The sequence below is a fragment of the Notamacropus eugenii genome, chromosome 5, assembly GCF_028372415.1.
Source record: "Notamacropus eugenii isolate mMacEug1 chromosome 5, mMacEug1.pri_v2, whole genome shotgun sequence".
In the NCBI taxonomy this organism is placed as follows: domain Eukaryota; kingdom Metazoa; phylum Chordata; class Mammalia; order Diprotodontia; family Macropodidae; genus Notamacropus; species Notamacropus eugenii.
Window position 1 is genome coordinate 125678003 of NC_092876.1, and position 14826 is coordinate 125692828.

At 37.0% G+C, this 14826-nt stretch overlaps 1 protein-coding gene across 2 annotated transcripts in view; it reads left to right on the forward strand.

Annotated features, from left to right (window-relative positions):
• RSF1 (remodeling and spacing factor 1) overlaps positions 1-14826 on the forward strand; it is a 131717-nt gene that overhangs the window by 23767 nt on the left and 93124 nt on the right. Inside the window, exon 1 of one of the 2 annotated variants that reach the window (XM_072610756.1) lies at positions 14215-14321. The exons of the other annotated variant lie outside the window; for it this stretch is intronic. The gene's annotated coding sequence lies outside the window, so the exon portion shown is untranslated. Of the gene's footprint in view, positions 1-14214; positions 14322-14826 lie in introns of those variants that run through there. 2 annotated transcript variants of the gene reach the window in all.

The following is a 14826-nucleotide window of genomic DNA, read 5'->3' on the forward strand; positions in this document are numbered from 1 at the left end:
AGTGACATTGTCTTTTTCTTGTTCCTCAAACAAGATACTCCATCTCTTGACTCTGGGCATTTTCACTGGCTTTTTCAACCCTACCTGGAAAACTTTTCTCAACCTCCTGGTATCCTTAAAATCCCAGCTAAATTTCTACTTTCTACAGAAAACTTTTCCTGATCCTCCTTATTTCTAGTATTTTTCATTTGAGACCACCCCTAATTTATCCTATATGTATTGTGTTTCTACATAGTTCTTATATAAAGTTTTCTCTATTAGACTGTAAGCTTAAGAGGAGGAACTATATTTTTCTATTTTTTATATTTCCAGGGCTTATATTTTATATTACAGTGTCTGGCACACACAGTAGGAGCTTAGTAAATCATCAGTGACTAAATCACACTTTGATATGATAGCCGAATCCAAGATCCTGTGTTCTTTGCTCAGTGCTAAACCTCCTCACTTATTTCAGTTGTTTCTTGTGTGGGCTGGTTTTAAGACTTCTTAAGATCTCTGTTGTACACATTAGAATTTGTTAGTATCCCTGGAAGTGATACAGTACTCATAGATATGGTATGATCCAGGTTGTGGGAGCCTGAATTAGAGTTGTTAGGATCTTATTTTATAGATGAGAGGCTGACACAAAAAAGTTAGGTGATCTGCCCAAGGTGGTAAGTAGTAGAGCTTGTGTTTGGATACTGGTCCTTGGATTCTGAATCCAGTGCTTTTTCTACTGTACCATTCAGTCTGGCCAGTCAAGGAGAAGAAGATGCAACGCTTGCCTTGCCTTGGCTGTTCAGTGAGGGGATTTTGTTTACTGTCTGCTGCTAATCTTAATCATTAGCTCTAGCGGTTTTTTAGTAAGTCATTCCTTTCCCCTGCATCCATCATTTTAATGATCATGAATGTATTGACCCATGATAAAGCATGCTACTACATATGGAGAATAGAGGATACTGTATCTTTGAATAGATTCATCAAGATGTCAAGATAAGGAAGGAGAAAGAGTTTAGCCAGTTCAGGGATAATGACCTGAGAAAGAAGAGAGAAGACAAAGAACTGAGTTTTAGATTTAGGTTGTAAGGCATAGTATCAATCAGTCAGTTCTCAAACAGGAACCTTTCCATCATTTTTATCTTTCTTCACAGGGGCCATCTCCAGTCGTTCGATCAGTATTTGGACACTGGACTCCAATGGCTATGGAGAGAGGGTGAGGCTGGTGACTTTGCACATCCCTCCCTCATTCAAATAAAAGTCAATTGCAAGTCATAGCATCACCTCCCTGATGTCATGGTCCTTTTCGAGAATGAAGGACAGACCACACAACCATCCTCTGACACTACCACTATCCTGGTGCAGGCCCTCATTACTTTCAATTACTTTGCAATAGCTGGTGGGTCTCCCTGCCTCAAGGCTCTTCCCATTCCCCTCAGTTGTCACAGTGGTCTTTCTAAAGTGCAGGAATGACCCTGTCACCTTTCTATTTAATACTTTCTAGTGGACTCTCTTTCACCTCTAAGATCAAATATAAAATCTTCTTTGGTTCTTCATGATTGCGTTACCCCACCTCCTCCACATACATCTTTCTAGTCTTCTTATACCCGCCCACATACTTTGTGATCCTGTGATACTGTCCTCTTGGCTGTTCCTCAAAACAGGATATTCCATCTCCTGTCTCCAGGTAATTTTCATTGACTCTCTGCCATGCCTAGAATGTTTTCCCTCCTCATCTCTACCTCCTTCCTGGCTTCCTTAAAGTCTTGGTTAAAATTCCACCTTCTATAAAAAGTCTTTCCTGGTCCTCTTTAATTCTTTTTTTAAAATTAAAAAAAAAAATTGTTCCCCTTAATTCTAATGCTTTTCTTCTGAGACTATTCTCAAATTATCCTGTATGTATTTTGTGTGTAAGCATTTATTAAGTACCTCCTGTGTGTCAGGTACTGTGCTAAGCCCTGAAGATGCAAAGAAAGGCAAAGTTCCTACTCTGTAGGAGCTAGCAGTTTAGTAGGGGAGATAGCATGCAAACAGTTATATAAGCAAGCATATAAAGGATAAGTTAGAGATAATCCAGAGAGGGAAGGCACTACTAGCTTTATTTATTTTGGGGTGAGGCAGTCAGGGTTAAGTGACTTGCCCAGGGTCATACAACTAGTAAGTGTCAAGTATCTGAGGTCTTATTTGAACTCAGGTCTTTCTAACTCCAGTGCAAGTGCTCTGCTGTGCCACCTAGCTGCCCTGGAAGGCACTAGCTTTCAAGGAGATGAGAAGAAGCTTTTTGTACAAGGTAGGGTTTTAGACTGAGACTTGAGGGAAGCCCGTTGTACATTGGCATCTCTAACCTGGAATCGCTACTTATATTTCATATTGCTCCTCACCCCAATTAAATAATTGTTGCTTGGCGGGAAAGGAGTAAGTGAAAAAGTTGAGGTGTGGTGTTATGAGATTCCTTGTAGAAAAGTATTATACAGTGTATTGCTATTATTTTTATAATGCTTATCTTTCTGTGTTTCTAAGACATTCTCAAGAGTTGGTTCTGATTTTTATTTATTTATTTATTTATTTGGCCTCAGATTTACACTACCAGAAAAACCTTCTACTATCTCAGAGAGATAGTGGATTTCTTCTCTCCCCTTTCGAACCTTTATTTCTAGAGTTAGAGGCTTCACTGTTGATCTAACTCTAACCCTAAATGCACTCCTCAGACTCAGAAGGTCCATACTCAAATTCTGTCACCTCCTCTGACTTCTGGAGGGACTCCAAGCAAGTTAATCTCTTGAGAGACCCAGTACCTTCATCTTTACTATATGCAAAATTATTCTTACCATAGTTATCTCACAAGGTAGTTGTGAAGGAAATGCGTTTCAAATCCTAAAGCCCACTATAGAAATGAGGCAGCTAGTAGCGCTATAGTGCACAGAGCAATGGACCTGAAGGAAAAGAGACCTGATTTCAAATATGGCCTTTTATATTTACTAGCTGTGACCTTAGGCAAGTCATGTCACTTCAGTTTGCCTCAGTTTATCTCCTAGGGTTCTGTAATGATTAAATGAGATATTTGTAAAGTGCTTAGCAAATCTTAAAACACTGTATAAATCCTATTTTTTTATAGAATTTAGAACTGTTATCTTAAAACTAGTGCTATATGTAAATGTGAATTATTACTGTTCACACATGTATGTGTGTTTTTATATATATATATATATATATATATATATATATATATATGCGCTTAAACTATTTCATCTAGCCGGTGTTAGATTTTAAGCTTGTTGGAGTCAAGGATCAACAGTATTATATATTCTATAGTATACTGCCAGATACTTTATGAGTAGTTAGATGTATATTAAATGAATAAATTGAACAGAAGATATACTTCATATATATATGTTGCAGTACACATGAGAATATGTTGACTTGGAGGAATTCAGTATTTCCACCTTTTTTATTTTCTCAGTTTTCATTTTTGGTTGTCCTCTTTAATTTCATATAATTAAACTTTTTTAAAAAAAAATTTATTTTGGAGTCAAGGACCAAACCACAAGTATGGAATAAAGAAAAGAAACAAAAACATATCATAAACTTAAATACTGGAACTTAAATACAAAGTAAGAAAGAAAAAAAAGCATGTCATGTGCATAGCAGAACATGAGAGGATTCAAAATATGTAACAATAAATTTTTCATTTCAAGAAAGCCTGTATGATGAATAATACACGTTGTGTTGAGAATTGTCCATCTATTCTTTATTTCCTGGTGAGTTTTCTTTCATTCTCTGCTGTGCTTTTTTTTTTTTTACTTCGTTCTTTTTTCCCCTTTCTCACCCCCTAAAGGCTACAATGGAGTTTAGATACGTTTCTCTATTGCTGTAGATATATACTTTCCCAAAAATATTCTACTCCTTATCTTTGTTTTTGTGTTTGTTCATTTCTCTTGTTTCCTATCCCTCCTGCCTCCTCTACTATTTTTCTACCCACTACTTTGCTCTCCTATTACTTGCCTAACCCCATCCAAGGATTCCCCCCCATCTTCTCATTCCAATAAATCTAAATAACCTTCTATACCACCCCTTTTTCCCATTACCTTACCCTCCCCTCTAAAGATACTTCCCTTGCCCTCTCTCCTCACCCAACATGCCTACTGTTTTATTTCTTCTGAATTTTTATTTTATATTTATGTTCTTCTAAATATATTTATTGTTCCTCTTAAAACCCATTCCCAATGAAAGTAGGTTGCTAGAACTACCAGCCCTTCTCCCCATCTGATTTCTTTGTATCAATTCTTCCTCTTGCTCCTCATTTGTATAATAATTCCTTTTAACTATTCCTAAATGGTTTTACTTTTTAAATTAATGTCAAGGTCAGGTTTACCCTAATCTTTGTTAAGAGCTACCCACTTCTTAATAAGAATCTTAGACATACATTTTACATATGTGAAAGGTAAACAGTCTGTCTTAGGAATCTCTTATAATCAGTCATTGGTACATACCTTATATTTCTCTTGGTTCTTGTATGTTGAATCTTCCATTAAGTTCAGGATTTTTTTTTTAATGAGGTCTTGAAAGCCTGAGAGTTTATAAAATGGCTACTTTTTTTTTCATCCAGGATAATACTTAAATTTGCAGGGTATGATATTTTTGGCCAGAGTTCTTTTGCTCTCTTTGATATGTTGTTTTCCAAGAGTTGTGGTCCTTTAATATCTCTGCTGCTAGGTCTTGTGTGATTCTAATTGTGGCTCCATCATATTTACATTGTTTTAATATTGATGCTTTTAATATTTTATCCTTGAGCTGGGGGTTTCGGAATTTGACTATGATATTTCTATGAGTTTTCCTCATAGAATCTCTTTGAAGTGGTGATCTATGAATTTTTTTCTATTTTTACCCTCTCCCCCCTTGTTCTAATGCTTCAGGACAATTTTCTTTAATTATTTCTTGTATTATTGTATTAAGATTCTTTTTTGGTCATAACTTTCAGTTAGTCCAATTATTTTTAGATTTTCTTTTCTTAATCTATTCTCCAAATCTGTTGTTTGTCTTTTAAGATGGTTCACTTTCTCTTTTATTTTTTCATTATTCATATTTTGTTTAATTATTTCTTGATCTCTTATAATTTTACTGGCTTCATTTTGCCCAATTCTAATTTTCAAGGTGTCATTTTCTTCCTTAAGATTCTGGATCTCCGTTTCTAATTAGTTGACTTTCCTTTCATAACTTTCTTGTTTTTCTTGGATTATTATTATTATTTTTAGTTTTTCCTCCATCTCTGTCATTTGATTTTAAAGTCTTTTATAAGATCTATAAAATCTTCTTCGGCAGGTGACCATTTGACGTTGTTACTCTTTTGGGGGTTTTAGAGGTTTCTTTGCTTCAATATCCTCCTCTTAAGATGATCCCAGTTCCCTTAATAGCTTTCTTTGCTTCAGTATCCTCCTCTTAAGATGATCCCAGTTCCCTTAATAGCTTTATATGGTTGGATTCTTTCTCTTTTACCTGTGTGGGTTGGGTGTGTGTGTGTGTGTGTCTGTGTGTGTGTGTTATCACCTGTAGCCGTAGGGAATGGGAAGCAGTGCCTCTTCCCCCAGATCTTCAGTTCTCTCCTCTAGCTTGGAACCAAAGGCCAACCTCCTGTAAATGCCTGCAGGCAGTGGTTTTCTGCCCCACTGCTTCTGTACTCACCCCGGCGTATGCCTATGCAGGTTCCTTCTCGCCCCGGCCGCACTGGGTCTGGTCTGGCCTGGCCTTCCTTATCAGCAGAGGTTCCCTCAATCTTCCCAGGCTCAAATGCTCAACTACTCCCACTGTCTGGGGCTAAAAGTTCCTTTTGCTAGGGCCTATGCAGTCTCCCAAACCAAATAACCCCAAGACTGGCTGCTTGTTTAAGCAGCTTGTGGCTTGTTAAAACAGAATCTAGTCTGAAGGTGTTTGCTCTTTGCTGGGACCAAACTTGGTCCTGGGATTTTTCTTCAGATTTTCTTGAATTGTCCCAGGAAGACCCCTGTTGTGCCCCTATTCTTATTTATTCCCACGCTCATTTTATTCACCCTAAGGTGCTATTTCAGCTTGAAGAGGCTCAAAAGTCTCTCCTAAACTTATTTTTTAGAAGATTAATTTTGAGGATTAAAAAAATTTATTCTGTACCCCTGATTCTTTCAGTGATAGGTCAGCAGCTTTTTGACAACTTAGATATTTTAGAGACTTACCTAGCATTTTAAAATGTTATATGGACACTTATTTTCATTTATTTTTTAAATTATAAAGTGTTGGAATAATAAGAATAGCACATTTCTCTATGACTCATGACAGATATTGTGTTCAAGCATTTTATAATTTTTATCTCATTTGAGCTAAGAATAAATGTTAGAGGTGATCTCATTTAAACCCTTCATTGTACAGATGAGGAAACTGAGTCAAGTGACTTGACTTAGATCAATTAGACTGAGCCCATTACAATTAGGTGTTCTTGGGTCAGAGTCTTACTGTGGCTTCTATTAGTCCCTACAATTTTTTTTTCTGAAAGCACCAGATGGAAAATATAGCATTCTTGCTTTTTATAGCCAAATCTGTTCTTCCTGTGATGGATAAAAAGCACACTGATTTCACTCGTTAACTTGTGTATCACTTTTAAATTTCCTTTGATTTTTCATTTTCTGTGTAGGCTTGTTTTTCCTTAGTGCGTAAATGCCATCTAGTGGCCAAGGAGGTAATTACAGGAAGAATGGACTAGGTGTGAAGGAAGTTGCTGATTTTGGTTTCCTGGTATCAGAGGTTTAGAATTGGGAAGGATGAATCATAGGTCTAGAGCAGGACAGGCCCCTCATTTTACTGATGAGGAAACACCAAAAAACACCAATTCTCAGGATATTTGCAGGTGTGATACAAGAGCTTTCAGTAAGTTGATAGATTCTTAAGTTCATAAATAAAGCATTGGGGTGACTTTGTGGGGAAACCCTCCTCATCCTCCAGCATGATGATGATGATGATGATGAAATCCTAAAGGCCTTCTCTGTTCTGAAGTTCAAGATTTACTATTGCAAACTGTATTTTAATTCTGTAGGTAGGAGTTGATTGCTTGACAGTAGCCACTATATGGATGTTAAAATGAAAATGTTATTGAAAGGCAGGCATCTTTGTTCAGTTGTGTCCAACTCTTTTTGACCCTTTTTGGGGCTTTCTTGACAAAGATACTGGAGTGATTTGCCGTTTGGATCTCCAGCTTATTTTACAGATAAATAAACTGAGGCAAACAGGCTTAAGTGACTTGCCCAAGGTTATACAGCTAGTAAGTGTTTGAGGCAAGGTTTGAACTCAGGAAGATGAGTCTTTCTGACTTCAGACCTGGCACTCTAACTACTGCGCAACCTAGTTACCTGAAAGGTACATTAGAGACCACAAATACGGTGTTACTAAATATGTGAAGAATTTATAAATAGTTTACGATTTTCTAATACTAGGAGCAATAAAAATTGGAGAGTCTCTGATTTAGATGTTATATCAGGAACAAACTGTTGGAATTCTTCTAGCAGAGGATAGATGGCAACTTGTTGATTGTATTATACTGCATATATATTCCTTTCAAGTGTGTTAGAGTTAGGTGGTTGCTGAGATCCCTTCCAGACTACCTGAAGTCCAATTTCACTTCCAACTTCTTTGTCTTTAAGTCAGAATTTTAAACTCAAATTCTTCAACTCTATAGCCAGTACTCTTACTTTAGAATGGTAACAGTTGAAAACAAAAGAGGGTATGTGTTGGTTTAAATTAAACAGTTGAGCAGATATTTGGCATGCAGCTAGGTAGTATAGTGGTTAAACTTTAGACCTGTAGTTAAAAGGACCAGAGTTCAAATTCAGCTTCACACTAGCTGTGCGACCCTGGGCAAGTTAACTTAATCTTTGCCTACCTCAGTTTCCTCATCCACAAAATGGGGATAATAATAATAATAATAATAATAATAATAGTATCTACACAATTATTGTCAGGCTAAAATGAGATTTTAAAACAGGCTGTAAATTGTAAAGTTCTGTACAAAATAATTATTATTATTAATATGTGTTAAGACTTGTACTTGGTGCTAAGAAACAACAGTCATCTTCAGAATCCTAGAATCTTAGAGCGAGTAGATTTCTAATGTAAAATGGGGATAATAATGCAAATGGTGCCTAAGGCATATATGGAAAGCACTTTGTAAACTTCAAAACACTTTATATTGTTTGTTATAGAAAACATTTATTCAGACCCTTTATTTTACAGATTAGGAATCTGGCACCCAGAGAGATTTGCCTGAGGTTATACAGTAATTAGCGTTAGAACCTGTACTAAAATCTCTTTACTAGAATCTGCTACTCTTTGAGTTTGTACTCTAGCAGGGGAGAAAAATGTATAAGTAGAAAACTAATATAAAATGGAGTATAAGTGCACAATCGAGTTAAGAAATGTATCTTTTTGGAAGAGGTAACCTTTGAGCTAGGTTTTGGAGGATGGGTAGGATTTCAACAAGTGGATGTGAGGGTTGTATTAAAACAATGGGCAGTGTGAACAAAAAGGTATGCAGAAGAGAAGTTCAGAGAGTGACTAATAGTTTGGGTGGGAGGTAATGTAGTAAAAGTATGAAATAAGATTAGAGAGGGTGTTGTCTGGCCAGACAACCTAGAAGAAGACAAGAAAAGAAGTTTGAAGACTCCCTACAGTGGTGAAGAAAGAAGACCTGAAGATGCAGGGGGGGAAATCCAGACTTTTTTTTTTTTTAAGAGCTTAATGGATAGAAGAATGTCATACATAACAGTGATCTAAGAGGATGCCCTGAGGAGGTAGCCAGAAGAATCTTTTGAAGAGCTCTTTTTCCTCTAAGGAATAAGTGTGTCTATAGATCCTGTCATTGGGGAGATTCCACAGAAGGATCAGAGAAAGAGACTTGTAATGATGCTTCCCTCTCTAAGAGGTAATGAGATAATTCTTAGTTGATTGGTAACAGTAGAGAGATGCTTGGGGTGGACCTGATTCAGAAGTGTGGTCTTAGGACATTTGCCAAAATTGGGAAGCCCCCAACTTTATGTGGATGGGCCTTTTTATGCCCTTAACTAAATAGGAAGCCTCATGTAGGAAGGTGCAACTTGAGCTTTGGTAAAGTTCCAGGGACAGTTTTGTCACCTTTTAGGGAAAAACTCATCTAATCTGTTGCAAGGGGAGGGAGTTATCCTGACTACACCCTGTTTTTAAAACAGAAGAGAACCTAGGTCCAGATCCCAACTCTGCCACTTACTACTGTGTGTAGCTTTGGACAGGTTGCAACCTTTCTGAACTACAGATTCCTCACCTGTGTAAGGAAAAGATTAGCTTCTTCACCTTATACGTTGAAGTGTTTGGACTAGAAGACACTCTGAGGTACCTACCTCTCAGTTCTAAGTCTTTGTCCTATGATCTCTTAAGACCTGTTAGAAATGATGATTACTGCCTGCTTCTGACACAACTCTTGCTGCTGCATGCAGTCTATAAAAGCATTATTCAAGGTTGGTTGGTTGTTCTTCATTCTAGAAAAAGACCAAAATGAACCTCAATGAGGTCAAATGACTTGCCCATAGTCACCTAGTAATTGTCAGAAGTGGGATTTGAACTGAAGGAAGAGGGAATTGGGGTCTTAAGTTCAGAGCCAGTGCTCTTACCACTATACCATGACCTTAGAAATCATCTGGTCCAACCCCTCCTCATTTTACAGTTGAGGAAACTGAGGCCCAGAGAGGTCAAGTGAATTGCCCAAGGTCACACCAACGTATTTTCTACAAGACCACATCCTTCAAGGAAAGAGTTAAGAGGTGCTAGACGTGGAACACTCTAAATAACATGAACGTGTTATTTTAACAGACTATATTTCAAAAAGGCATTATGGTAATATTTTCAGTTGTAATTATTAAAGATTGAATTAAAATTATATACAGTATTAGAGAGGAACTTAAAGCATGAGAGACAGAGAGAGAGAGAGAGAGCACACAACACGCCAAAACTCTAACACTTGGGATATTAGCAGATGGCTAAGAGTGATATATTCTCAAGTAGTCCATAAATAAAGCATTGGGGTAACTTTGTGGGGAACTCTTCCCCATCTCCCAGTATGAACTTAGATTCTGATTGGGAAAGATATAAAAAGGGGAGCTGAGAGGAGTGAGGTAAAGGTACCAAGAGTCCATGGAAATGAGTCAGTGCAATCTGGAAGGGAATGAAAACATGGTTCCTCCTTCTTAAAATGGAGGTTCTAGGAGGAGCCAACTCACTAGGCTGGGAGATAGCTTCCAGTATGAGAAGTAGTCCTGGATGGAGTAAACTTCCAGGGTGAAGAGGTTTCTGTGACATGGGTGAGAAAATACTGTGGAAATGAATCAATAGTACAACCTGGAAAAGATAAAAAAATTGCACCTGGTTTTCTGAACCATTGGTTAAGATACAAAAGTGAAAGGTTGGGGATTTGGATTATACTAAGAAGGGCTGTTAATTAATAAATTAATTAGACAATTGTGTGGTACAATGAGTAGAGAAATGGGCCTGGAGTCCGGAAGACCTGAATCAAATCTCAGATACTAGCTGTGTTACCTTGGGCAAGTTGCTTAACTTCTGTTTGCCTCAGTTTCCTCAACTGTAAAATGGGATTAATAACAGCACCTACTTTGCAGGGATATGTGAGGCTCAAATGAAATAATATTTATAAAGCGCTTAACACGGTGTTTGGCACATAGTAGGTGTTATATAAATGCTTTTCCCCTTCTCTTAATGGCTTTTAGTAAATATGAAAAATGAGCTGAATGAGCCCCCAATTGTGAGAAATGTGTTCACCTTAAACAAAGAACAATACTTGCTGTGAAATCAGGATAACTTTTATTAATTTCTATGTTCATCGCCTCTGAATGAATGGGTTGCTCCCAAGTAAGGCTACAGGAAGACTACAATTTGTTCAGACCAATGCAAGCTCTTTATGCTGTTCCAAATTGGACTTCCCACAGTGCCATCTATTGACCAGGTAACTTCAGGTTCTTTTCTCTGATAGGCTTTCCCTCAAATAGCTCATCAAGCCTGCACACAAGTTTGTCCTTTTACCTGACCATGCTGAGTCACAATTGATTAATTACGATCACTCAAAGCTAGGAGGAGTTTTAACCCTGTGGAAATAGAATTCCTTCCTTTGTTTCCCACAGTAATACATAGCATTAGTACTACTAAGATATAGTGGTACCTAGTATTAATACATTGTAGTATTAGTACATACTAAGTACTTACTGAGCTAGGTTCTGGTGATAAAATGACAAAAATGAAGCATTTTATGCCCTTAAAAAGCTTGGTCACAATGTATAGGAGAAACCATATAAGTATATATAGAATCAGTGGAGAATACCAGATAGGGAAGGGCAGGGTAGGAGTCCCCATATGATGTGAATCAGGAAATGTAGAAAACAGAATTTGAGATGAGCTATGAGAGGAGTACATTCCAGGGATTGGTGACACCCAGTAAAGAAACAGCAGGAAGGCCTGTCAGGCTGGACTGCAGTGTGCTGGGAGGGTAGTAATATATTATAAGGATAGAAAGGTGGGCTGGGACCAGGTTGTGATGGATTTCTAAAGTCAAAAGCGGAGTTTATTTTTTGATTTTCGAGATGATAGGGACCTAGAGAAATTTAAGGGGGAAGTCACATGGTTAGACTTGTGCTTAGGGGAAATCATGTTGGTATGGACGACTGTGGATTGGAATAGAAGACATGAGGTACTTTGGAGGCTCTGGAATAATTGTCCGAGTATGAAGTGATGAGGGACTCAGTTTCCATATCTATAAAATTAGGGAGTGTGAGCTAGATGGTTTCTGAGTTTCCTGCCTACTGTAGATCAGTGATTATGTGATCTTCTAAAAAAGGGACAGATGCAAAAGATATTATGGAGGCAGATATAGAAAATGTAAGGATTTGAGAACTGATTGGACATGAGGAATGAGAGAGGAATCAAGATAAGACCTGTAAGCCTGGGAAACTGAAAGGAATAGTGGTGTTCTCATTGGAAATTGTGAATCTTGGGAGGCAAAAATGAGTTCTGCTTTGGACGCGCTGAGTTTAAGGTGACTTTGCTACATTGTTTTACATTACTGGAAGTTGGAGCACAGAGAGAGGGTGCAAGAGACTGACTGGACAGATCTGGGAGTCACTTGCTTAGAGATAACTAGACCAGTGGGAGCTGAATAGTTCACCAGGCAAGAAAGTATGTAGAGACAAAGTTTAAGGAGTGCTCATAGTTAGGGGGCATGGTGTGGATGATACATATATTATAGACTAGATAACATAGAAACTAATAGCTATAATGTAACTGCTATTGCCCAGGTCATCGGAGAGAATGAAGTGCCCTAAAAAATATCAGAGACCTCTAGAAATTCACAGGAGGAAAGACAACAAACATTCACAAATGTTTCCTATGTGCCAGGTACCATACTAAGTACTAGAGATGTTGTTCAGACATGTCTGACTCTTTGTGACCCCATTTAGAGTTTCCTTGGCAGAGATACTGGAGTGGTTTGCCATTTTCTTCTCCAGCTCATTTTACAGATGAGAAAACTAAGGCAAACAGGATTGAGTGACTTGCCCAGGGTCCCACAGCTAATAAATGTCTGAGGTTGGATTTAAGATGAATCTTTCCGACTCCATGCACAGCACTGTTCATTGTACCACCTCACTGCCCCTACATTAACCATATGTGTATCTGTTTGAGCTACATTTGTTTATATTTTGAATTTAATGACTACATTTCCATATATAAAGTAGAACAGAAAGAAGGTTATATATGGTTACATGTGAAACCGCAGATCTATGTTATGCATAGCTTACTCTTTTAGTCAGCCGATCAAATGAACAAGCATTTATTTGTACCCACTATGTGCCTCTGTGTTCGGAGTTATGCTTAGAAGTATTGGGGATACGAACAAAGGCAAAAAAAAACCAAAACAGTCTCTGCTTTCGAAGAGCTCACAGTTCAGTGGAGGAGACAATATGCAGACAACCGTGTAGAAACTCGTTATGTAGAGGATAAAATTTGAAACAACACAAGGGAGGCGCTAACATTAAGACTTCTTGTAGAAAGTGTATAATAAATTCAACATTATTTTCAAGGCTGTCATGCTTGTTTGTTTTCTTCTGAACTTATTTATGTTCTCATGTGCATTTTTAAAAAAATGCTTCGGTGATGCCATTTTCTTTTCTTCCTTTTTTTGGCAACACATGCTAGTTCACCTTACGACATAAAGAAAAACAATCTTTTAAACAAATAAGTTTAGTCAAACAAAAGACTCCCACATATTTGACATGCTTCTCTCAATGTATTTCTTATTCTGTACCTTGAATCCATCACCTCTGACAGAAGGTGGTTAGCATGTTTCATCATTGGTTCTCTGGAGGTATGTTAATCATTACATTGATCACAGTTCTTAAGTCTTTTCAAAGTTACTTTACTTTGTTATTGTATAAACTATCCTGTTCTCTTGCTTCTGCTAAGTTCTTTCTTTCTCATTTCATACGTCTTCCTAGGATTTTGGCAAGTCTATTTAGTTATTATGGCAAAATAATATTACATTCTTGTGCTATAATTTGTTCAACCATTCTTTTTGGTGCCCTCTCCCCTTGTTTCATATAGAACAGTTCTGCACTACAACAAAAACCACTAAATATTTTTTGCATATGATTCTTTTTCTTCAGAGAGTATGCACAGTTGCTTAGCATAATGGCTAGATTAATAATTCACAGCTATACATTAGTGTTTGTTTTTCCACACCCTCTCACAATTATAATTTCCTTGTCTCTATTCTGAGATGTATGAGTATAGTTTCTTTAATTAATGATATGGAATATTTTTCATATCTGTTTATAGCATAGATTTCTTTGAGAACTGCTGTTTGACGTTTTGTCCCTTTATTTCTTTATTGGGGAATCACTGCCTTTTGTATATGAATCAGTTCTTTATTATCTTGGATGTAGTCCTCTGTTAGGACTACAAAAAACAAAGTTGGTTTTTTCCTAGTTAAAACTGTTTCCCTTCTCATTTTAACTTCTTTGATTTTGTTCGTGCAAAAAGTTTTAAATTTTATGTAATCAAGATTGTCCCTTTTTTTGTCATTGTTCTCTATCTCTTGTTTTGTCATGGACTCTTACCTATCCATAGTTTTGAAAGGTATTATCTTCCTTGCTCCTCTGATTTATTTATGATGTGAGCTTTTATATCTAGGTCATGTATCCATTTGGAGCATATTGTGGTATATGGTGTGAGATGTTGGTCTAAACCTAGTTTCTGCCAGACTGCTTTCCAGTTTTCCCAGCAGTTTTAGTCAAATGGTGAGTCCTTACCCCCATAGTTGGGGTCTTTGGGTTTTTCAAACACTATGTTACTATGTTCATTTGCTTTTATATGTTATATGCCTAATCTCTTCTACCAATTCACTTTTCTGGTTTTTTTAGCTATTATTGAATAGTTTTATTGACTACTGCTTTATGGTACAGTTTGAGATCTGGCAGCTAGGTCCTTTTCTGCCCTTTTTAATTATTTCCCTAGAGATTCTTGACCTTTTATTCTCCCATTTGAATTTTGTTATTATTTTTCTAGTTCTCAAGAAGTAATCATTTGGTGGTTTTATTGGTATGGACCTGACTAAGAAAGTTAATTTAAGTAATATTGTCATTTTATTATGTTGACCCAGACCCTTTCCCCCAACTATGAGTAGTGACTCTTCATTTATTTAGCTCTCTCTTTATTTCTGTAAAGATTATTTTATAGTTGTGTTCATATAGTTCCTTTGGATATCTTAGTAGGTGGTCTCAAAAATATTTTATACATTTAGTT